Raw genomic sequence first — 26,308 nt, forward strand, 5'->3', positions numbered from 1 at the left:
CTCAACTACGTAAACTGAATATTATGGTAAAATCTATCTCAATCTTTAAGTCAAGTTAGCCGTTCAGCTTAATTGAAATCACTGCTTAATAATGTACCTTTGTAACTTCACCTTGATTATTCCTAGCTGTGTACTACATACTAAAGTGAAACACATACCAGAAAATCATGACACAACTAATCAAACGTTCCTGTGCTGTTGGAGTATTTATTGAATCTTTACATTTATTTCTCATCACTTGAAGCGTTTTTTCTCTCACTTTTTCAACAAGTACTGTTTACCTACTCTCCTATTGTCAATTCATTGCCACTCGTTTTTTTCCGCTACTCTGAAGGAGTGCGATCTCCTACTGTTAGTTCAGTTTCGCTGCTTTATAAAGCTTTTCCCGCTTGTAGTTCTCTCACTGTCATTGTAGTTTCGTTAACTAATTTATACGCGTCACATTTTGAACTGTTAATTTGGTGTTACAACACTACTGTTAACCAGATTTCTGTTTTCTTTTCTTTTTACAAGTTTTGTACTTTTCAGAAGTAAAACTATAACTAATATATAAATTAAAACATAAAATACAGACTTACTCCTTATTTTATTCTATGAAGCAATGCTTCGTGGAAAATAATTAAAAGAACGTCTACTCGCATCCTGTTAAAACAGAACTGACCTTCTTCTTCAGTAAGATAACAAACAAGCCGTTAGCAAAAGTAGCCTAGAAAAATAAGGCACTTCGACTATGGTATTATCAAAATAAAACAAACACATGCGAAGAAAAACAACACTGCAGTTGCTCACTAACTGGGTCAGAATTTAAATTATTTAGACAGGAAGGAAAAGGGAATGTAACGCCTTCTTTACCTACGTCGAAAATACATGAAATAACGTATTCCAAAATTAAACGATAACTACTGAGCGTTGTAACTAAATTGTTTGTGTGTTACTTGGCATTGCTCCTATATGATATTTACATCTTACGTTATTGAACACGTGGGGCAGAAGAAATTATAGCTACTTATATAAGTAACAATCTTCCTACATCATGCTTTCTGCACGTAAATCTTCGCATTTGTCTTCCATACGTGACCGTTTGGTAAATATAAGTACAAACGACATTTCTTTGTCTCTTTCCTTGCACAAGTAAACAGAGATACAAAACTATCATACAAGTATAATGTCTGTAGATGTAATAGACCCCCTCCCCAGTGGCACAGCGATATATCTGCGAACTTGACATGCTAGAAACCAGGTTTCGATATCGCTGGTAGGCAGAGCACTGTTATTGTATTCTTTAGTTTTGTACTTACCTTCAAGAAAATGAAGTAGATATATCTGTCAAGTTAGGTTTACAAGTGAACAATGGATGCGGTAAACGTGAAATTCTGCAGTTTTGGGATTTTCTTTGTAGTTAAACGCTAAATTACACAGTGAATTTATATGTGTTCTGCACACCACAGGCAGAGACACCGTCTTTTAACATTAGAATCCCTAAGACCTATCGCCACGCTGCCATTTCTACATCGTACTTAATTGTTGCACTACGACTATTTTGTTTTATTTCTGTAAATGAATTGAATATTTCTTTATTCTTTTTTTTTATCGAATAATTAATACAAACCAATATAATCAATATAAAATATCACAGCTGGCCTAGTTACGTAACGTTATGAGAAAGAATTTCTTAATCTTTATCAGAACACCTTAAAATATTTGCACCTTTCAGTACACCTGGAGTCCATACTGATCCCGCATATGGTTAATGATCATATCTTTGAAGCTATGATTTACATGTTGAAAAGTTAGCATACTTGCTTCTTATAGCACTGTACAGATAAACTGTAAGAAAGACTGAGTACCATAAGTATACAATATGTAATTTATTAATACAAAATATGAAATTTATTTTTCAATTCTCTCACATTTAGACAAAAAATTTCAATAAAATATTGAATGAAGAAACAGACTGCTTGAATATGTAAGAAAAAACACCAAATAGGACGAAAATATTACAGCTATAGTGCTGTCTAATTTATTTAAGTTCAAAGTCCATTTGCACGCACTTAAAATAACGACCTAATTTTAATCTTTAATACTTTCTCGCTTTACTAAATGATTTTTTTGTCACATATTAAAAACACAAGATATTCGCTTTACATCTAACTTTGATCATCAATACATACCTTCAGTATAAATTATAAAAACCTCATATTTTCTAGATTTATGGAGATGTAATATTGGTTCAAAATCACAATCACAGTTTCATTCCGAACCACTACACACTTAATTCTTCGTATCTGGATGATACACACACGATCACAAGTTTTGTGACATGTTGTTAAAATAAAGGAAAAACTAAAAATCGTTGCAGACATTTTGATTTAACACTCTGCACCTCAGGAGGAGATGCGAAACAATCGAGGGTGCTCAGAAGAGTCCTTTTCTTCGTCCTACTGACGAATTTAAATTTGATGCGGGCTAGTGACAAAGAGCTAAACCGAAAGAATTTTACGTTTACGAGATTGTGCTGTAGGCCAATGACAAAGGTCTGTTGGTGGATTACGAGAGGTCATATCTTGACTAAAAAAAAACAATAACAAGAGGGTAAGGATATGTAAATCCTAATACCCGACAATTTAGCTGTGGGAGGAAAACGGGAGTACCCGAGAAAACCCACTTTCACTAACCAGATGCCAAATAATATATCTGGTTAGTGACTGAGCTGTAAACAAAAAAGATAGTGAGACATAATAAGCATTACTAAATTGAGTTGGAAGACATTAGAAAATTGGTTTGAGTCAATTAAAGGGTGAAATGTGTATTTGCCAAGAGGAGGGGGTGGTTGATAAATTGGCTAACTGGGCTGTAAGCGGATTACGGTTTACTGCTTTTTTATAAAATTTATTGGCTAGTTAAAGTAAACTTGTTTATACAGGTGGTATGTTATATATTTTTTTAGGTAACAGTGAGGAGTATGGCATGGCAAACGGAAGGCAGTACTGATTGCCGTGTATTGTAATGTGTGTATTTTCTCATTTAAAGAGTCGGGCATGTAACGGAATAGCATGCTGCCACAACCGACCAGGGAGCTAATGTATAATTTATATATGTACATAATGGTGTGAGGGGTACAACTTTTGTTCATACTGCTGATGCTTCGAAGGAAGGAAATGCGATGATTAATACGTGATGCAAATATGTTAATATGGGTTGACCAGTTTAGTTTAGAATTAAAATGAACACCTGGAAATTTAACAGATTTGGAGAAGAGGATCACAACGTCATGAATTTTGGTTTGCACCTTGGGCGTCATTAAAGCATAAAAATGCATTTAGTTTTAACATATACCACAAAATAAGATCATAAATACAATGAAAGAATGTTACACTATACTGGTAATCTCACGTATATAAATTTATCGTGTCTTTAATTACATCATTGGTTAGCCGCTAATTAGATCAAAATTAGATTTAACAATAACTCTGCATAAAAAAATATGATCAGCAGTCTAAAACGGCCATATGGTTAAAACACTCGAGTCCCACGATTCGGGCCGGAGTTTTGAATTCGCGTCCCACCAACTATCGTTATGACTTGGTGGCTTCCCTCAAGGCTTTCATCGTTTGGTGTGGGCGATATTTAAACCACACCATTAAAGATATATGTTGTCACTAGAAGTGTCAATGAGGCTTCTCCGTCATACTTTCAAGGGATACGTATAAGTTAAGTCTTAACATCAACATGGCATGTGTGGAGAGAAATAAACTAGTGAAATGTTATCATATCAAAGGGTGCAAAAATAAAGAAAGAGGATCCTAAGATATGACGTTTTATACATGGAAAAGTTAATTGTAATTATATATGATAATTCATAAAAAACTTCACCCAATTATCACAAGCATAAAAACACAAGAACTATTTAGCATTTCAAAATATAAATGCACAAAACCAACAGTGATAAAATACAACATGAAACTTTATTTATTTTCAACGGTGAAAAAAAATTACTTCATGACTAAACTGTTCACATCATACCAGTTATGCATCTTTTGTTTAAATAAACTCAGAATTGTCGAACCTTTAGGAGCAAAATATTAAGCAAAAGAACATATCTATGTCATGACATTTTATATAGTTCTATTATTAGCAACTTTTTTCTTTTCGACTAGCAGAAACAAATACTTACTTAGAAACCAACTACTATCATATAGTAATTTATAATACCGATAATTCTGACGTAGTAGTCACTCACTGTCCTAAGAAGATTTAGCGGCACCAAAGAAGTTCTATAAGGTTTACGGTACAAAATGAAAATAATTTCCTTTAATAAAATATATTAGTGTGACGAAAAAACCTACTTTCTGCAACATGATTAGATATTTTAATTCGGTTGACATAACACGAAAAAAAAAAACTGAACTTACATTTATGTGTTAGCTCTTGTTTTCTGTTTCGAGGAAAAAATGTTCATTTAGCTTCTATGAGCATTACAAAACAACAACAACAAATGAATCTAGACGTTATAATATTTTAAACTAACAGTGAGTTTATCAGTCGTAACACTAAAAATGTATTAAACTAGGTTTAACATGACTTTCAAATACGAATATGTAATATTTTCATACATCTGCGATTTTACTATATTTGCTTTCATCTTGAGAAACTTTGTGTTGCCTTTTACATAGTTGAGCTTCTTCAGAGTTTCGTAGGAAACAAATATCGGAAAACCATAGCCTAAACTGTCTGGTTCTTTACTTAGCCTCTGAAAGTTTTTCCAGGAAGGATCTGGCATGAAACTTTCAAAAATGTGACAGGCGTTTTTTGGAGAGGCGGCAACTGATCATGAAGTGTAAAAGAAACAGTGTGTGAAAAGGGCCAAGAAAGGATTGAATCATAATCTCTTGGCAAAATCTTTATATACACAGACAAGTGACTACCTTCTCTTGCTCCGTTGCCGTTCAGGAAAAGAGTTGCCATCAGTTTGTAACCATACTGGCTAATGTAGAACGGGGAACTACTTAACTCGTAGCTCTTTCTGGATTTGGCTTCTGACATCTTCTGGGTGTAATCACTAACCCTCCATAGCAGAATTCCAGATGTATTAAGTGTAAGGTTCTGAAAAGCATTGCGAAGTAAAGTGATCTGGTGTTGTTGCTTCATGACTAAACCACTCATCAGGTCGAGGTGAACGTTGGTACTTGACTCCATGTGTAGCTCTAGAGCAATATGTGAACCCTAACGTGAGAGAAAAAAAACACGTCACTTTCATTCTTTTGTTAATACTAATTCAACATAGACCAGTTAGTCACCCGCTGAGTCAGAGGTAAGGCTATGGTTTTAAAACGCTAAATTCAGGGCACATCAAATATCCTGATGTGGCTTTGCTATAAGAGAAAAACACACTTGATGAGTTACTTAAAAAAAAAAAAACATCAACATACTTTAGATACACTTGAATAGGAACATATCTTTGAATACATAGTTTAATAGCAAAACATCTTGTTTCACTAAATCTTTGTTGGTTTTAATGACCTTCTGGACGCTCTTGTTGCAATACCGCGTGACAAAACGTTACCTAATATAATTAACGTAAACTAACGTTGTCAGTCATAACCACATATTTGTTATCGTTCGTAACCATCCATCTTTTATATTAGCTTATTAACTAAAGTGGGGTTATTTCTGATGTTATTTAGAACATGTATTCTGCACATTTAAACTTCATAAAAGATATTTTAGCTGATTTTAGCGTTGTAAATCCGGAGATATACCGCTGTACTAGCGGGGGGCAAGAAAAGAGGAAAAGCAGTTAGTCATTACCACTCACCGCAATCTCTGGTACAACTCTATCTACCAACAAATAGTGGGATTGACCGTGCCATTATATCACCCTCGCGGCTGAATGGCCAAGCATGTTTGGTGTGATAAGGATTAAACTCCCGACCCTCAGAATAGCAGAAGCGTACTATCCACCTGGATATGCCGGTACTTTTCTTGAGGGCTCTAGAACATTCTAGGAGTATGCAAAACAATAATAATAACAACATCTTACAAATTTAATTATTTGCGATAGTATATTAAACGCCAAAATTTTATGTTGATAATCTGTAATATAAGTTCAATTCAGACGATTCAAAAAGATCAGATGTTACAAAAAATATTGTAACTATAAGTAATAAAAATCAACACACACATATGAACTAAAATACAACAATAAAAGTTTCTACTTTTTTGTAATGAGTTTATAAAAAAAATACCGAAAAGTTATTATTTCATAGTATTTGTTTTGTTGTTATTCATTTCGCGCAAAACTACACGAGAACTATCTACGCTAGCCATTCCTAATTTAGCAGTGTACGACTAGAGGGAAAGCAGCTATTCATCACCACCCACCAACTACTCTTGGGCAACTCTTTTACCAACGAATAGTAGGATTGACTGTCACATTATAACTATTTCATAGTGCTGCAATTTAATTAGAATCTACTTTAACATTGTTAAATATTACTGAAACCTTTTTGCAAATGTGGTAAACGATGGTTCTTAGTTTTAAATTTAGAAAGACAATTTAAATAAACTACAAAAGCGAACAAACTAACAGTACATCAAAAATTGTGTAACATCAAGGTCAAATACATAAAAAGGCTTAATTACCTTTTTAGAAATATGGTCGTCCATATTCGCTATTAAAAATAATACTTCCAGTCTTGATTTAATTTCAAACTCGAATATATGAAATAATAATATAATTTACTATGTACCAAATCAAAACAGAGGCCTGTAACTCCTGATGTATTTATTTTGATTTCGTTTACTGCTCTTCAGAAATGTCTAAATTACCTGAAATTTGCACAGTTGTTTCTCGTGGAGTTAGAAATAATTCATTTGTTTCAATACATGTTCAATACTTCAGTTAGTTCATTTACGACTTTCAAAAGAATGCTCCAATAAACTTCACCTTGAACTTGCAACCCATATCTCTGAAAACACAATAAAGTGCTACAGATGGATAGTGGTCATTCAGATGGACTTCCATATCTTCTCTAGGGACCTTCGATGATTCACAGTGGTTAGGACATGGCACTGGACACCTGGGACATTTGGTTGTGTGGTTCTGTAAATATAAATATCACAATGACACAAACATATCTCAGTATCTACCGTTTGTATCGTTACCAATGGTGTAATTATCATAAATATTCTTTCCAAAACTCGTTGCAGTTTCACAACATTACGAAAAGCTGTTCGGTTATAAAGTGCCTTAACACGTTGAGCAACAAAGAAATTTATTTGTCCGTGAGATACTTTCTCTGAAACAAAGCATGAATAATATTAACTTCCTCTCACAGTTAGTTGTGTACTTAAAACTAACCTAAAGATCAACTAAACCATTACTGTAAAACTTTGTAAGACATAGTTTCTTCATGGGTATTTAAACCATTAGTATAGTTAAGTAACTACTAATAAAGATTAAAATTCAGTATTTTTCAATTGAGTACCATCGCTTTATTTGTAATTAAGCATCTATTTGTGCTCTGCCCACCACGAATATAGAAACCCGGTTCTGGTGTTTCATGTCTGCAGATATGTCGTTGTGCCACTGGGGATGGGGTGTTATTGTTGTTTTGAATTTCGCGCAAAGCTACACAAGGGCTATCTCTCCCAGCCGTCCTTAATTTAGCAGTGTAAAACAAGAGGGAACACAGATAGTCATCACCACCCACCGCGAAAGGGCTAGCGTATATGATGTGACGGGAATTCGAACCCGCAACCCTGAGATTGCGACATGAGCTTCCTAGCTGTATGGCCATGCCAGGTCACTAGGTGGCGGTGCCATCATTGTTAACAATATTTTCGGCTTCCGACAGTCAATCTTTCCAGTTCCTAAATTTAATTAGTTAGTCAACAAACAGCTTTCTTACTCGTTCTTTATAATACTATATAATACTTCAATCCAAAATCAGAGATTGTTGAGATGTAAAAACACATTGTCGACCAAATACTACTTTTACCTAGAATCGGAGTTTATTGAGACGTAAAAAACACACTGTTAGCTACACAGTACTCCTATATAGAATCAGAAATTATTGATATGTAAAAACAGTTGCCAGTTATACAATTCTCTCGTTGAGATTAATATGTAATTCGAAAAACAAGGAAATAGTTGTCAAACGTGAAAAGCCTTTCTGACTAAAACTGCTATTTTTTGTAGATAACACGATTATTATATCAATTTATTATGAACACTTTAGTATATCCTTTATTAATGAAATACCTCGAAAATAAAATGAATACGTGTTTGTCTGTCAATACAAAATACACTTTAATTTAAGCTTATTCTTTAAAAAATAAAAACATAATTTTCGGGCACATATGTTAATACAATATAATACTCAGACAGTGACCACATCCATACACTGTACAGAAGGTTGAATTTTGAAATGTTTTATCAATTAAAACAATGAAATATTTGTTACCAATTAGTGAAACATTTTTTTACAACATGTGAAAACATGTTCATGTTATACGGTTTTTAATTTTAAATATTTAAAAGTGCAACTTTTTTATATAACAGAAATGTTTCTCAATTTAATATATTCCAGCGGCATCATTGAGTGTAAAATGTTCCCGTATCTAATCATTTGAAGGATATTTTACTTAGGCAATTTTCATTTAACCATTAATGTCTGCGATGTCACTGTTTGCACGCCCGCGATCCCTACTACTACAAATTCTGACACAACTCCGTTTCTTTCACAGAACAAAATTACCATTATCTTCTTAAGGGATTCAATCATTAACCGCTACCGTATGAAATACTTTAATTAGAAATTTAACAATAATATTTATATTAGTTATTCTTTACAGTCGATTTCTCTTAAAATTTAGAATTTAAATAATAAATTTGCAAGTTCAAAATTAAGTAAATGAAAATTAATTGTGTGGTGTAAAACGTGACGCGACAGCTAATAGGGTTGTTTTAGGCCTACGTAAGTAGGTTCGAAACTTTCATCTATAAACAACTTGTTTGTGAGTACAGAAAATGGATCGACATAAATAATGCAGAACTACAAAGTACCATGTTATTTTAATAACATTAACATAGACAAAAAAATGACAAGTTTAGTAAATGTTCTAGACCACAAGGAATTAAATCTAACCTCTAATGTATCATAAACAAACTTATTCTGGCAATATCGACACGCCACCAGCCTCTTGGCGCATTCATTCAATTGGTGAGTAGTAACAAATCTTTGCAGAATCTTTAGTCCACATTTATTCTTACAAAATACTAGCTCATACTGGCAGCTACTCATGTGGCCCTAAAAGATCGGTTATCAACAAATATGTTTTATTAACGAGTTGCTGTCACGTTTCTTGTAATCACAGATAATTTCTCATGTACTTGTTACGATCTTACGGTTACTAAAGGTTAAAAAAAACATTCATAAAATGCTGTTTATATTAAAAGCAAACCAGAGGTGTCCAATTACCTCATCACTTAATATAAAATAGGTAGTCTGTAAATTATATTTCCTGTTTAGGTGGTCTGGGCTCAAATGTTTATATGTTATGTTAGAAAAATGGAACAAACTTTCAACTTGGAAATAGATTATGCCTAATTATTTTGTATTACACTAGTATTTTCATTTGCAATACGGTTTGGTAATTAATTTGTTATTTTTTTCACTTACATAAACATTAGTTTTTGCTGTATTATGTATTCCGTTCTGTTACAAGGCTCCAGAGGCGTCGCTAAGTGCTTAAAAGATTCGGAGCTCCGTTAAATGAGTTTTCATCAGTTACTAGACGTTGTTATGAAGAATTATTTAAAATTTACTGGTGTCACATTTTGGTGTTATAGAACTTCTTGGCTTATAAGTTTTATGCATACGTTACAGTATATCCTGACTGAATCACATACATTGAAAAGGAAACTTTAATTTTAGTCTTGATTTAGGTTTGACTTGAATACATTTTAGTCCTAACTAAATGATAATTTTATTATCATTCGGTTATTTGTATTAATTGTGTCATATGTTGTAATGATTTTTGAAATTGTATAATTCTTTGAAAATGTATTGTATTTAACGTATACTTACTTATCCATATGTATATTTATATAGCATCTGATTTTAAAATTTTCTTAGACCAATTTTTAATTCTCTAAGATTTACTGTTCTACATTTATTTCAGTATAGCTATTTAAAGCATATGAAGTATATTGCTAAACGCGTATTGCGCAAGTTCAGTCTCTTGTTTATATATTTAGAAGATTCTGGAGAGCAGCAATCAATAATATGTGGTTTACGAAAACGTTAGCGTGTTTCGAACATTGTTCAACCTTCGAGAAACTCTTATGATTTGTGCAAAAGCAGCTAGCCGAGAGACAGTAATAGAAAATTATTTTTGGTCAGCTACAATTAGAGTACCATAGGCCTCTGAAGCTATAATTGTGACTAATGGCTATTAATCGGAAAACTATAGAATTTTGACCAACAATGTTTACAGATTTCGAACAAACCATTTAACTTCAATGAATTAACTTCAAACGTTAGTATTTTTACAAGTACCTTGAATATTTCCTTCGGTTAAAAGACAGCGGTGTGAGGCCAATCAAGCTAGCTTGCTTAAGGAAGGTGTCACAATATCAACTCAAAATTAATTTGCTTGTCGTGAACCGAGATCATCAATAAAATATTCAGTTCTATACCAGTTATAAGACTCAGTATTGTTTGTAAGTTTGTAAAACTCTTGTAAATAAACCATCATTTATAAAAACTGTCACTAATAACCCTTACTATAAACGGTATTGTGTTTTTGTTTATATATTAAAACATATTTGTGTTAAAAAACTGTGTGCATAAATATTGTTAACAAATATCATAAATTTGATACATATTAACATTTATTAACTTCTGAATTAAAATTAAATTTCCGGTTATTTGAAATCGTAATACGTAACGTACGTAACATAAAAAATCGGAGACTTGTCCTTAACACAAATGATTATATACAACAGTGTAACCTTAAACACCATATGTTTAGTTATCTGATAAAAAAATATCATTTAGTATTTTGCTAATTGTGATCTCTATCTTTAACAATATTGTGCACTTCAAAATTCAGAGCGTGTAACATTTCTAAGCCACTGAAATAATGAGTGGATATAAAACAAACTATCTACTTATATCAAAAGTAAAAGTCAGTTTGGTAATGAGTAAGCATCAGAATGAGTAACGTCGAGGGTTTAGGAAGCTAAAAATCTGGTTTCGATGTTTGCGTGGGCAAAGCCCTAGATACCCCATTTTGAAGCTTTAAGATTAACAAAAAAAACGTTAAAATGTATTAAGCATTCTCAGTGATTTAACACGTTCAAGAGCTTCAAAATGGCTCAATGAGCTATCTAATATGTCCACCAAGAGGAATCGAATCCCAGATTTTAGTGTTGTAAATTCGAAGTCTTTCCGCTGTCCCATCAAGCGACGAACTTTAAAAATAAAATAAAAAACAGTCAGCACAACGAACAATTCGATTCCATGAAAGACACATCTCTTTACTTAAACATTTCAAACTTGTACATGAAAGAAACAATATCAGAGAAAACACGAGTTGGAAAAGTTATTAACATATAACAGGATGTCCGGAAATCGTTGATAAACTACTTTCTTCTGAATATGTGACTTGATAACAACTTCCGGATGCCCGGATACGCATCACAATAACAACCATAAATACAATGGAACTAGTAATAATTACAACACATCATTTTATAACTAAGTATAGTGTTTCAAACAGTCGACTAATGAGAGCATAATATGTATGATTTACATAATTGGAAAGTTAACGAAAAATATAGAACACGTAAGCATGAAATAGCAATATGTAATTTTTTTTAACAATAATGACTATCAGATGAAGAAATTGTGAATTACATAAAATACTAAACGTTAGCATAGTGTTCTAAAACCATGTAATATGCATGGATATAGTAACAAAAAAAGAAAATCGTCAAATGCCGCGGCTGAAACTAGATATCAAAGCGCCAAAGAGATAGAAGTTTGTAAGTTAAATTGTGTACTTGAAGAAAAAAAAACTCATAACTATTCTATAAGCCACTATGCCACGGCTAAAAACAAAAATATATTACAACATAAAACTTTAAACCACCTGTACCAATTTTTTTTATATTAACATAACACTACTAGCAGTACGTTTTCATTGTGTCACACAACTATAGAATTTCCAACAATCATACAGTTATGTAGAAAGTTGAACCGCTCCAACAGAAAAACTGAATCATAACGATTTAAAAAAAAATTTGACTAACCCCATATATAGACGACAAAACAGCGTAGATGGGCCAAAGATTCCATTCAATACAAGTTGTCAGCTACACCTTTACCCCCTCTCCCCATAAAGTTAGACAGGTTTACGATTTTCTCTCAAAATAAAACTAATTGTAAACAAAGAGAACACTTCTGAAATAAATTTGATGTAGGTAGATAAAGAAACGATAACATAAGGCAGGGGTCTCCAACGCCCACATCGCAACTATGAAAATATTTTAGGTTGCCACTCAACTATCTCTACCCACACGTACAAACTGATAGCATATTACTGTACTTGTTTTAAACTGTCCTTTATCGCAATTCTTATGGCCTCATAACCCTCCTTTTGAGTCGAGACTCCAGTTTAAGGCCAACCAGTAACACAGTGGAATATCTACGAACTTTCAACACTATAAACCGAGTTTCGCTGAACTGTGTAGCTTTGTGCGTTATTACAAACAATCCAATAAGAGAAACACCGAGATAAAAAAATTTAAAAAGGGCCACAAACGACAGATAATCTATTTGATACGATTAGTGATGGCACAAAGTGTAACAATATTTTGTATTTTATTGTAATAAAAGTGACAGAACTTTGCCGTGTAATAGTTTTATACATAAGGTAGTTGGACTTCTTAAAACCTACTTTACGAAAAACTGTTCGTGTATATTAATCATGGTGTGCGAAAAGTTTCCGATTGATAATCAAATTAAAGAAATAAAATAAAGTAATTTTGTATAAAATAAATACAAATCTACACAATGAGCTATATACCCAGTGTCCTTCGCTGTTATCGAAATTAAATATATAGGGTTATAGGCTAACAAAACTAGATTACCTAAGAAAAATATCTGCCTCTTTAACGGTCATCCTACGTTTCTGATATAAAGACCGAAAATAGGTTTTGTTTGAGAGAATGAAAGAATATTGTGGTTTAAGTTGATAGAAAGTACTTTAGTTGCTAGTGGATAATCCCATTAGATTAGCTGGTAGAGTTTTTTGGTACATTTCTTAAATCGAAATAAAACTAAATAGAAATAAATGTTAATATCAACAAAGAATACCGCGTTAGTTTGACAAATTACCTCTCTTCTTTTTTTTGCTAAATATTACTAAGTCATGTTTTTGGTTTTAAACATTTTGTTTGTTTGTTTTGAATTTCGCGCAAAGCTACACGAGAGCCAACTGCGCTAGCCGTCCCTAAGTTAGCAGTGTAAGACTAGAGGGAAATCAGCTGGTCATCACTACCCACCGCACACTCTTGGGCCAATCTTTTACCAACGAATTCTGAAATTGAACGTCACATTATAATACTCCCACGGCTGAAAGGGTGGGCATGTTTGGTGCGACGGGTAATCGAACCCATGACCCTCAGATTACGAGTCGAACGCCTTAACCCACCTGGCCATGCCGGGCCTGACTTATACTAAAACTGTGTGGTACAATCGGTCTTTCGAATCATAAAGTTGATGATTTACGAAGATATCTTTGCGAGTTAAAAATGCTAAAGGTGTTGTAATCAAAAATGGCTTGAGGCTTAATAACGATATTTTGCATGAAATGTAAAAAAAAAAATGATTTTATAAGATGGGTTGTTTTAGCATAAACACTTTCTGAACTGACTAACTAAACATTTCTTATATATTGTCAACAGAACAACTTACTCTTAGTTCTTTATCTACAGTTCAAACGAAGGTATAATATTTAACTTGGATAATTAATCCTCTGTGTCTACACTCTTGATATTGTTACCATGGCAAAAAACAATCGAATATCGTGTATCTACTTCAGTCGAAACTTACAAAGTTCTTGAAAACAGTAAAAGTTCAATTTACCTACATCAGTCAGTTGTTAGGTCCTAGAAAATAAGAGATTTACTACGAATATACACATTAAGAAGTAGCCGTAGAATGTGCTGTACAGGAATATACTGCTTCTGACTTTATTTCATTATTTCTTACACTTGGGATACTATCTACTCATTTTGTGATTGACGTTAGTACTTGTGACACAATAATATGTATGTGGAGTTAAAAAATAGAAGGATTTATTGTAGCTGGTAAGAGATTTTTAAGCTTCTGCGTTGCTTATAGAACTACATCATATCTCTGTCTCGCTTTCAGCTTTCAGTTATATTTGTTTCAACTACACTATTTGTGTTTGTAGCTAATTGCCTAATATTTGCTGATAAACCTACACGCGAATATAATCCTAGTGATGATGAAACGCTTAGACTTACGTAGCATTGAAGTCCTTTATTTCTGGATAAGATGTTTTGAAAAACTAATGTAACTACTTCAACCCTGTTCGTGAACAAAATAAAATTGAACTTTAATTAATTGGTGAAAGTCACCTGTTTATGACGTTTTGACATCTATTGACCAATCATTTAAAACATTTTTACACGTTTCTTGATAAATAATTGAAAATATGTTAACATGCATTTTGACCAATCAGTTGGAATGTTTTCGCAAAGCTCTTAACCAATTATTTGAAATGTTTTAACACACCCTTTAACTATGCTATTAAAATATTTTTGTTTGCCTCTTGGCCAGTCATCTCAAAAGTTGTTGTTAAGCTATTATTCATTTGGAACATTTTTTGCAAACTTCCTAAATTTTTTAACATAACATCTCGAAAATGTTTTGATGTGAAATTCCTAGGTTTTTTCAACGATTTCTTTTTTACCTCATATTTAAAGTAAAAAAATAAAGTCGCTAAGTCAAGAAGTGAATTCTTTTTTTCACCAGGCCTTATCTGTAATATTCTAAGTTCGACCATCCACTTACAACCCTTCTTATGGTGTATACAGTAAATAAACGAACCCATCACCGAATCCTCTGTGTTTGGATCTGGGTACAACTGAAATGTAAATTAATATAACATTTTAACTCTAATTCACTGTTAGCTGCAGAAAACAACAACCAAAAAACATAGTCACATCTGAAGAAAAAGACCGCGTAGTATTCTTGTGCCAAATTGTTTGTTTGTTTTTTGTTGTTGTTTGAGAGACGAAGGGTATTCTGGTTTAGAGTCGAAAAAGAAAACTTGAAGGTGTTAAAGTTTTATTGTGACCTACAGTGACCTATTTTAATTAAAGTTTCTAAACGAGTCTCGCAGCCCGAGATAATGAGCTGAAAAAATATGATACAGAGTTTAAAGTAATAAATCATAAAATTACATGGGTTTAAAATTAAATTTTAATGTAGGAAATACATAAAACTGTCATTAATTTAAATTTGAAGTCCACTAGTTACAGAGATACAACTGAACAAAGTCGAAAATTTTTTCAAGAAGGCACAACTATATAAACAAAGTTGACAAACGACGTGATATTAAATTAGTTATACTAATATAGAAGAACGAGTTAAGAATAACCTCTATAGTTAGCTGCAGTCAGAAAGAAAGTTTGTTATAACATTATTCATCATTAGCGAAAGTTTGCTACTGTCTTTCCAGTACACACAAATCACTGATCTCCAAAACTTAAGATATACTGAAAAGTCAAGATTAAAATAGAACACAACCAAGTGGCTCGCGTAGCCAGTTCAAATTGCATTTCATGGTTCACACGCTGATTATACAACGTATGGTATAGGTTTGGAAACACCCAAAATATGAACTAGTCAAAGTGACGACTTTTGAATAGTAAATCAGGTAGTCAAGCGGTGTCAAAAAAGTCTCTCCAAGTAGACGCTAAAATCGATGACTACCTAATATGACTATTAAATATTAGTCATTTTTACTATTGTGTAGTCGGGAAATAGTCAGGTGATGGTGGCAGGGATACCTGGCAGGTAATAACTTTGATTGCAATATGATAATCGTTATGACTTTCGTTAGGTAGTCATTCTGACCAATGCTGACTACCTGACAATTGTCTCATTGCATACCTGCAAACCACTACAGAGTAGTCATGACATAGTCAGTGTGATCTTCTTTGTCCAAGGAGCGGTTGTCATTATGACTATCCATTAACAGTGGACTGTTGTCATTATGATTATCCAACGATTATGGAAGATAAGTCATGTTGACCCGGTCAGGACCACCTCTGCAATGTCACTGTTAAGCAAAGAGACCATTTTCAGTCAGTTGGGGTCAACAGAACCATCACTGAGCAGTCGACCCCGCTGCCATCTGATGATTCAACCTAAGTCCCAGTAACCTGCCACCATCTTGAAAAATATATAATGCATTATAGCAGCACCATTTTTATTCCAAACTGAACAGAAGTGTACATCAATATTCATGTACCAAAATAAAATTCAAAATGCAGCAACAATTTGAAAATAAACAACTGAACTTTGCACTTGTTTTATTTCAAATTCACCCTGGATCAAATATACATGACAAGCTACTATTACCAGATCTAATATAACCTTATGGCTTTGAACATTTTTCTCCTCCTTTACCTTTGGACGTTTTGATAGATTTCCCGATGCTATGTTTTTTGACATTCAAGATATCAAGCAATTGAAGAACACATCTGTCTGCATCTTTTTCAGATTTGGTAATTTTCCTGGATTCATCATTGAGCTTCAGAATAACTCTTTCAACAATGTTGAAAGTTTTCTCGAGTTTTGTTAAAAATTCAAAGTTGAAGATATAAAAACTCCCTACATACATAGTGAATGCTTCCACAAAATCTTCAGTGGCACAAATATCAAAGCCATCAACATATAGTTTGAATTCCTGGTCACAAAACTGAGAAATTGAACCACATTGAATTTATATACCACTCTCAGCAGGTTCCCTAACTTCAGTACCCACCATGATACTTTCACTTTCTTTTAGAAGAAAAGGGATACCAAGAATGGCAATAGTAGATGTAACATCAGGCATATGTGAGGATTGTTTCATAAGAAATGCTAGCAATGGATTATTTTCTGGCGATATGTTTCTGTCCTGCACGTGAAAATTTACTGAGTCCTTTTATTAAGAGAGAAAGTTGGACACTCCTTTTCCTGCATCATTTCCTAGCCGCATAAATTCATTCAATAGCTGTACTGGTGTTGCCACAAGGAAAGGATAATGCTCTATAAGTTCATTGACAGGAGTGTTGTCAATGACCAGTTTCCTACTATATTCAGAGTTTTGTCCATAAGAGAAATTAGTGAAACAATAACACTCCCATAAGTTGCATGCTAAAGTTAAATACGTGTCCTTTTCAGGAAATGTAAGAGTTGATGAATTCATGAAATGTTTTATTAGTATCAGTTTAGAACAATATTAAACCCAGTCATTGATCACATGTTGAGACATCTATGGTGAACTTATTATGTTTCAGATTCCACTTCGTAGACGTCATCGTTTTTGACGCCATATCCGCCTATGCCATCTGGTGCCACTTATAAACATCATCGTCTCTGATGACATCATCACTTCACAAAAACATCTTCTACGACACTTTACGTAAATATGACATCAACATCTTTACTCTTCCCTGAGGTAACTAATCAGCATGTGAATCCAATGTGAAGTACAACTTCTACAGTACCCTGAATCTTTTGTATACAAGAAGCGATATAAATTTCACAAGCTAGAACCTAAAAAAGTGCATTTAGCAGAAGAAAGTATTAGATATCCTTTAAAATTATTTCAAATAAAAATATTTATTCTTATTGTCCAACTAATTTTTATATTTTACCTATTAAAATGGATTGCAATAACCTATTGCATGGTGTAGTCAAACTAACTAAAACATATTTAACTAAATCCAGATATATAAAGAAATTGACAGAAATGCATTTCACTCAAAATAATGAAATGTTAGGACGCTCAACAACATCAGAAAACTTATCAAGCTGCTCTCGTACATTTGAGGCAATATATTAAGTTATAAATGAGTTGACAATAAACAGAATAACTTTTTTAACCAGTAAGTGATTTATAGTTGAAAATTAAACATTTTCTAAAACTTAGCTTTTTTCTTTCTTAAACCTTTATTCTTGAGAGATTAAAGCCCTGAAATTTTCTCTCCCAGATCTTTGCCGTTTTCACATTTTGTTCAAATTTATCACACGAATGTCTTTCAAATAACCTTTACATTGTAACTATCTAATAATAACTGCTTGACCCTGTTCCTGAACTATCACTCCTATAGGGTACAGATAAAACTGAAGATGAAGGTTAACAAAGAAAATTGTAGAATTTGGTATCAACTTGTGTTTGTTTCCCTGGATCGTACTTAGGTAGTCGAGTATTGTGCCAACAGTGTGGATGTCATTATACTTGTCATAGTCTTCGTTTCCTGTAATTATTCTCTCTATCGCTCTCGAATTCCAACAGTCATATGAGTTCGTGAAATACACTTAGATGTCCAGGAGTTAAAGAAAAACCAATGAAATCTCAGCAACGTATATGTAGTAGATAGTATGTACATGTACTACTAGGGATGTGTAGTTAGTGTTTAAAGAAACAGCAAAGAAGTATCTGGACGGTTTCTTCAAACATTTCAGGTTCTCCCATTAGATGGGTGGACTGAGGCACATGTGGCGTAACATCTGATGTTAAATCAATATAATCCACTGATCACTACTACACTATTTAGATGAGAATGAATTTGATGAACTAGTAGAGAATTGGATGACTCGTAAATCGACTGGATTTGAGATATATTGTACATGAAACTTTAGTTACTCAAACAAATAATACGAATGGTGTAATGAAGGTGAGAGCAGAAGCATGCTCGACCATGTAACCAGTAACTGCTCAATTTCCTCATATGATTGACTGATCAATACCTCCAAAAATTACCTTCCAGTTCAATAAGGTTCAAAAACTAATGAAAAGACAAATACAGATTTAATTCGTGAAAACTAGAATTTTTAGCATGGTGTACAAAAAGGGAACTCAAAGAAGGAAAACATAGGAACGAAATTTATAATCTTTTTATTGAAGGTATAGAAGGAACAATTGATAGTAGGAATTCTACAACTCTCATGCTAATTTATTACACTCGTCTTAAACGACCTAAAAATCAAGTTTATTCAACCGTTTATTAGTTAATTTATTACCTTTACCCAGCGCAACCAAAGTGAACAAACATAACAAATTACCAAAAGCTGTTGAAGCTCGACTCAAAATAAATATATTAAAAATAAGAAAACTATAAAAAGAGTTCAATATAATGCCAAAGTGAGTAGAAATACAAAATACCAGTGATAAACCAGGATAAATATGAGTAACGAAACTTATAAATAAAAATCCATGATACCCAACACATGAATTGAATTATATTTAGTTTGAACCCGATATGTTCTGGCTTTGGTTGAATTCCATAGCCTATGTCTAAGTTTTTTGTTTTTTTTTGCTGCTTGGTTCGTCTCGATAATTTGATCAGTTAAAAAGTATCTTGCTCATAATAGTATATAAAAATGTAAGTCAGATTGTAGATTTTTTTTGACATACTGTGTTCACTTCTTGTTGATACAATGTTAAATATCATAATTTGGTTTAATGTTAACAAATCATTATATGAAGTTAAGTACTTCGTTATGAAGATATATTATATTGAAATGTAATGTTGACAAACATATACTATTTTACAAATTAGTGCACACTTTAAACTTTTTATAAGGTTAATTTTACAATATATGTTCAGTGGAGTACCGAAACATGGTTATTAATACATTTAGGAACAACACGAAACATGATTTGGAATGCATTGTGAAACTGAAACATTATATTAGGATATTACAAAATTCGTGATATTCAAATGTAATTTCATGAATTTTAAATTCGAGACTTAACCATATTGTATACTTTACCACCATAATGACAGAAGCTGAGCGTCTTGGAGCGTGAATATTTAGAAAACTAAAGTATTGTAATTGTATTCGAGTTCTACAATCAAAGTTATTTTTTTTAAGTTACTAAGATTTCAGTGGAATATAAACAGAAAAGAATTAATTTTTTCTTCATGCAGTAGTAAAAAAATTACACTTTAACACTATTAACTACATCTTCGATTAACATAAAGCACCTTTTTAACATCTTCAAACAAGTGGAATTTGAAAACTAATAAATTAAAGAAATGTTTTTAAAGTTTTAAAACTAAAGGTAAGTCCCTTTTTAATTTGGTTTAATTATAAGAAGATTCCAAGGTTTTAGAAAAACAGGTATATCCAAAACAAATGGAAATTGATACTGATGTAAAGATCGCCAGAGCACCAAATACAGACATTAGGGTTATTGGGTTACCTTTTATGAAAACTTGAATGAGGAAACTTAGCGGAATTGCTAATGAAAAAATTATACTCGCTGGTTCTGGACTGATTAGTTGTAACCCTCGATTTAAAGTTAGCAGAATTACTACACCAAAAACTGCCAATAAAACCAAGTATAAATTGTTATTCGAACATTTCCAAAAATGTGTAGGTACACCTCTCATCACAAGTAACAAAGTCCAGGGAACTGTTGTGCACAGAGCTGTGTAAAAAGAGATCACAGTGCAATGTACTTTAAATAGAGAATTGCTACACACAAACAGTAAAGCATCAGATAAAGCACCACATGTTGCAATCATGGCGCCAAAAAGTCTAGATTTTGAAAACTCGTCTGCATTGTTTGTTTCGTCTGTAAACAAAAAAGGCTGGTTTGTAAAGTAATGCGACTCCAAACAAACACAACAAAACAGCGAGGACGTCCGCAGGCTTACATCGATGCTTCAAGAGACAAATACTGAAGAGCATTGTATACAAAGGGCTACAGAAATACAACGAAGCTGCATCTCCTATCGGCAGCAAAGTGTACGAGTAAGTCAGCAGAGACAAAGCTAAGGAGCCAAAAATACCACGAAGGACTAAAATTAACATTGTTTTTCTGTCGTACAACATCCGTGAATTACTGATTAGTACAATTGGCAACAAAATAAAAAGTTGGTAAAGATTATTAAAACCAATAATGTTCTCTATATTTATTCCGTCAATGAGTTGAACGACGAGGCCGTAGAACCCTTCTCCTGTAGCTGCTATCAGAAGGAAACCAACTCCCATACAGTTCATTATAAGCGTTAGCACTTACAGGTGATGAAGGTCTGAAAAATAAATGAAAATATTGTTGAATATACACACCAGATCGTAATTTGCAAAATAATGTAAAACGAAATATCAAATAGAAAATGTGTAAGAAATCAACAAATGACATGTAATCTAATTTTATGAAATCATAAAAAAGTATTTACAGAACAAATCATTAGACTTTGTCTGGTTGGCTTTGTTGTACAAATGTTAAATACTTTAAACCTCATATATGTTGATTCTATAAAACATTTAGAAAGGAAGCACGGACAATAAAACTGTATATATCTTTAAAGTATGCCCATCTCCATATAATATTGTTGTAACTTCATTCTTTCGTAGAAAAGATCTTTTAAATCACCTGGCAAATCTAATTAGAAGAACAGATCAAGTAAATGACAGCATATTAATTTACTTCTTCTTTAAACCTTTTGCAGACTCCCTTTTATTTGCAAATGTTTGGTTTGTTTTGCATATCGCGCAAAGCTACTCGAAGGCTATCTGCCATATAGTGTCGAATGCTTTCTCGGTATCAAGGAAGCAAGCGACAGTGCATTCTTGTTATTGAAGCTATTTATTAAAGTTTTCGTTAATCTAATTAAGTTGTCTGTCATTTGTCTAAATTTTCTGAATCCATTTTGTTCTTTTGGTAATTTTGATGTAATCTCCAAGAATGTGGAGAGTCTATTACTGATTATTCTTTCGAGAATTTTGCCTATACAGCTGGTCAGGCTGATTGGTCGGTAGCTATTAGGTTTATTTGATGGCTTTCCTTCCTTGTGGAACATTGATATATTAGCGAGCTTCCAAGAAACTGGGATGTATCATGAGAATAGAGATAGATTAAAGAGTGTTATTAGGTGGTCAAACAATTTCGGAGTGCCCTTTTTTAGAAGGATGGCTTGTATTTCATTTTCACCTGGAGATTTATTTTTTATGTTTTAATTGCTTCAAGTAGTTCTTGTAGGGATATTTCTTTTGTTAGTAACATGTTTTCATAATTTGTGATAGGTCTTGTGTTTGTCTCAGTTATGTTTCTTGGAAAAATTGGTTCAAATTGTTTTCTATTGTTTAGTATATGGTTGGTGACTTTATTATAGTACACTATTTCAGCAAGAAGAGGAATAATGAGACAAAAAAAGTTCAACCACAGCTGGTATTGTTTTAAGTGACTTAACACAAATATATTTTAGTATACAAACAACAATAGGATTTATAATAACGGTTATTTCAGATAATAGTTTTTACATAAACGTTTTACAAAGTTACAGATAATACTGAGTTTCCTATCTGGTATGGAACTGAATAATTTGTTGACAGTTCACGAGGCTCAAATTAATTATATGTTGATGAAAAGATACACTTCACTTCACGGGAGTGCTAGCTAGCTCTATTCCAGACACGTGAGTTTTTTTCCGACGACAATATCTAACGTTCTCATAGAAATACTTGCGTCCAACGTTAATTCACTGAAGCAGTTATATTCGAAATCTATAAATCACCCTGCTCAATTTTAGCTTCCGGTGCTTATAGTATACTGACTGCAGCGACCCAACACTATTAAACCGTCTCTTGGCTCGTCGAGTTATAAGATTTTAAGGTGAAGTTGTGGAAAGGTCGGCTGGCAAAAGTATTCGAAGATACGATGGTGCTTTCGTAAAATATTTATTATTGATTCTTACAGTCGAGATTCTTTCGCAAATTTAGAGATCGGGTGAAACTTCAGCAATACACATTTAACGATACAAGTTGCATACATATCTAAATATATATTAAACTGAAACAAACATAGATATCAAAATAATATTAAATCCATTACATGTTTCATTCAGTATGAGTTATATATAGCTCGTTACCCTTGAATATGTGTAGAAGGAATGACTAATGAAGCAGATAATATAAGGATTGTGGATAAATCATTGTGAGTTTAGTCTAACTTAACTATCATATTAATCTCTCTACTGACTCCTGTCTTTGTCTTACGTAGATATGCTTTTCTCCAGTTCCAAAAGCCACAGAGCTTAACACTGAACACAAAGATTCTACTGACCAATGCTAAAGTAAGATCTTATATACATACAACTTTATTATTTTGAACTCGTTTGTTTGTATTTTCGTTAGAATTGTGTCTATATTATTTTCTTCGTAACATTTCTAAATCATTCTGTATTGTACGTACTTAATAATCATCCTAAAGTGTAATAAAGAACTTAGTGTAACAAAAATTAGATGAAGTGTGTGGTTTGTTTTGCTTCTTTTTTGAGATATTTTTCGTTCTCTGGTGTGGTTGGATACTATATCCCTAGGTGGCAGCACTAAAGGCATATTTACTCGGATTTTGTGTTGCATAATTGTACACCTGTCACTGACCCACCAGAAGGGGGAGAAGAGGCTACAAGAAAGAAAATCATAGCTATTTTTTCCGTGTGCATCTAAACGTTTGGACTGCGCCTGTTCCAAAGTGTATTATAGTCAACACAAAATGTGATTTGGATACTTCATATTTCGTTGTTTAATTTTATGATACCTTTGTAATTATGTAGCTCTTTAGACAAATAAAACACAATAAAATATTCATCAAGTTCTTAATATGCAAAGGAATTTATAAATTTTCTGGCTTGGTAGTTAGGGCGTTTTACTCCAAATCTACAATTCCTGGCTTCAGTTATCCGTCACACCTAACGTGGTTCCTATTTCAGCGATACGGGAGTTTTAATGTCAAAGTTAACCCCATAAGTATCGATATCTCAAGAACGTTGAAGGAACATTTTATTTACTTTTTTTATCTCTGCCATAGGTATGAGACCAATATTACATACTTATTACTTATATTTACACAAATTAAAAATAAAAGTTTCTTTGTATGGAATTAAGAACAAAGCTACATGTTGGACTACCTACGCTGTGCCCACTGTGAGTGTCAAACCTCTGTTCTTAGTGATATAAACCTACAAGTTCAGTGCTGAACCACAACTAAGAAAAAATAAGTGACTTAAACATAAGTTAATATCATAGTTAAGTGAAATCACAAGTAAACCATCTATTACGAAAAGCAATAAAAAGTCTTATAAATAGAACAATTTTCACTCTACTTTTGAATGGAACGGATTATTGCTTTAGTTCTCGAATTAATGAGATTATTCAGTGACCATAACTTCTGGATAATATTTAAATTAAAATATGAATGAATAAAGTGACTGATTAAAACGTTTAGAATAAAAGTGAGCTCGCTAAGTGTGATGTACTTATCACACTCGGTTCTTCACACAGTCAGGATTGTATCACTTGAAGGTATTACACTGTGAACGTCATAAATGTCCAAGTAAAACCATTATTTTAACGACAATCTTACTGTTTCGCTAATTTGGCTTCACAAACTAAATATGCTATGTTGAACAAGTCAGTTTAAGACATTGTCATTATTTATGATAATATATCATACTTAATATTGAAAATATATTTTTAAAACTCTACATAATCATACATTCTCCACACAAATTTAATGTTCGCGATACTTTAACTTTACTAGGTTTGATAAGTGTTCACTTTACATGGTGGTGCATGAATCAAATCTCCGTCACACCAAACATGCTCGCCCTTTCAGCCATGGGGACATGATAATATGACGATCAATCGCACTATTTGTTGGTTAAGAAAAATCGAAGAGTTGGCGGTGGGTGGTGTTGACTAGCTGCCTTCTCTCTAGCATTACACTGCTAAATTAGGGACGGCTACTGCAAATGGACCTCGTGTTGCTTTGACGAAATTTAAAACAAACGCATTTTAGTTTGTAAGTTACTGATATATATATATATATCTAGCTCAGTATTTTATGATAAATTACATTAATGTAGAAACTATATTTGTGAAGAATTTTAACAGGTTGTTTTTTTTTTACAATATTATGTATAATGTATAATCATATATAACGACAACGCATTATAATTTACTTGTTCTGCTTTTATTTTCATAAAATTATCTTCCACATTAAACTGTAAATTCTCTCACCTCTTCCTTTCATGACATCCTAGCGAAACGCCCACCAGAGGAGTGACATGAAACACTTGTCTTAACTCCGGTCACTTTTCTTCCTCTATTATCTTTATTACGTCCAATAATAGTTATGTTTATTTTTTTATGATACAATATATTTTTATCCTTCAATTCTTCTTTAGTATCATATAAGTTACTTTACAGTATCGGTAGTCAACTTAGTTTGTTTTCAATCATAAGCTTATAAATTCATAACCAGCCTTTCTTTGTCACCAAATTAGTACAGACTTAAAAAGTTTGTTTTGTTTATTTTAAATTTCGGACAAAGCTACTCGAGGGCTATCTGCGCTGGTACCTACTTTTCCAGCGTAAGACTAGAAGGAAGGCAGCTTGTCATCACCACCCACCTTGAGCTACTCTTTTAGCAACGAATTGTGGGATTGATCGTCATTTTATAACACCCCCCACGTCTGAAAGGGCGAGCATGTTTGGTGCAACGGGAATTCGAACCTGCGACCCTCAGATTACGAGTTTAGTGTCTTAACCACTTGGCCACGCCGGGCCAGATTTAAAAACAGGAAAGCAATAACTTCTCAACTACGTAAACTGAATATTATGGTAAAAGTTATCTCAATCCTTAAGTCAAATTAGCAGTTAAGCTTAATTTAAACTGCTGCTTGATAATGTACCTTATTAACTTCACTTTGATTATTCCTAACTGTGTACTACATACTAAAGTGAATCACATACCAGGAAACCATGATACAACTAATCAAACATTCCTGTACTGTTTAAGTATTTATTGAATTTTCACATTAAACTTAAAGTGTTTTTTCTCTCACTTTTTTCAACAAGTACTGTTTACCTACTCTCCTACTGTCAATTCATTGTCACCTTTTTTTTTCCGCTACTCTGAAGGAGTGCAATCTACTACTGTTAGTTCAGTTTCGCTGCTTTATAATGCTCTAACTTTT

General features: G+C 32.9%; 1 pseudogene; it reads right to left on the reverse strand.

The window, feature by feature from the left end:
• Positions 1 to 4,561: 4,561 nt before the first annotated feature.
• LOC143236207 (TNF receptor-associated factor 4-like) lies at positions 4,562 to 17,163 on the reverse strand (annotated as a pseudogene).
• Positions 17,164 to 26,308: the final 9,145 nt, after the last annotated feature.

This window comes from Tachypleus tridentatus, chromosome 13 (assembly GCF_004210375.1).
Source record: "Tachypleus tridentatus isolate NWPU-2018 chromosome 13, ASM421037v1, whole genome shotgun sequence".
Taxonomy (NCBI): Eukaryota; Metazoa; Arthropoda; class Merostomata; order Xiphosura; family Limulidae; genus Tachypleus; species Tachypleus tridentatus.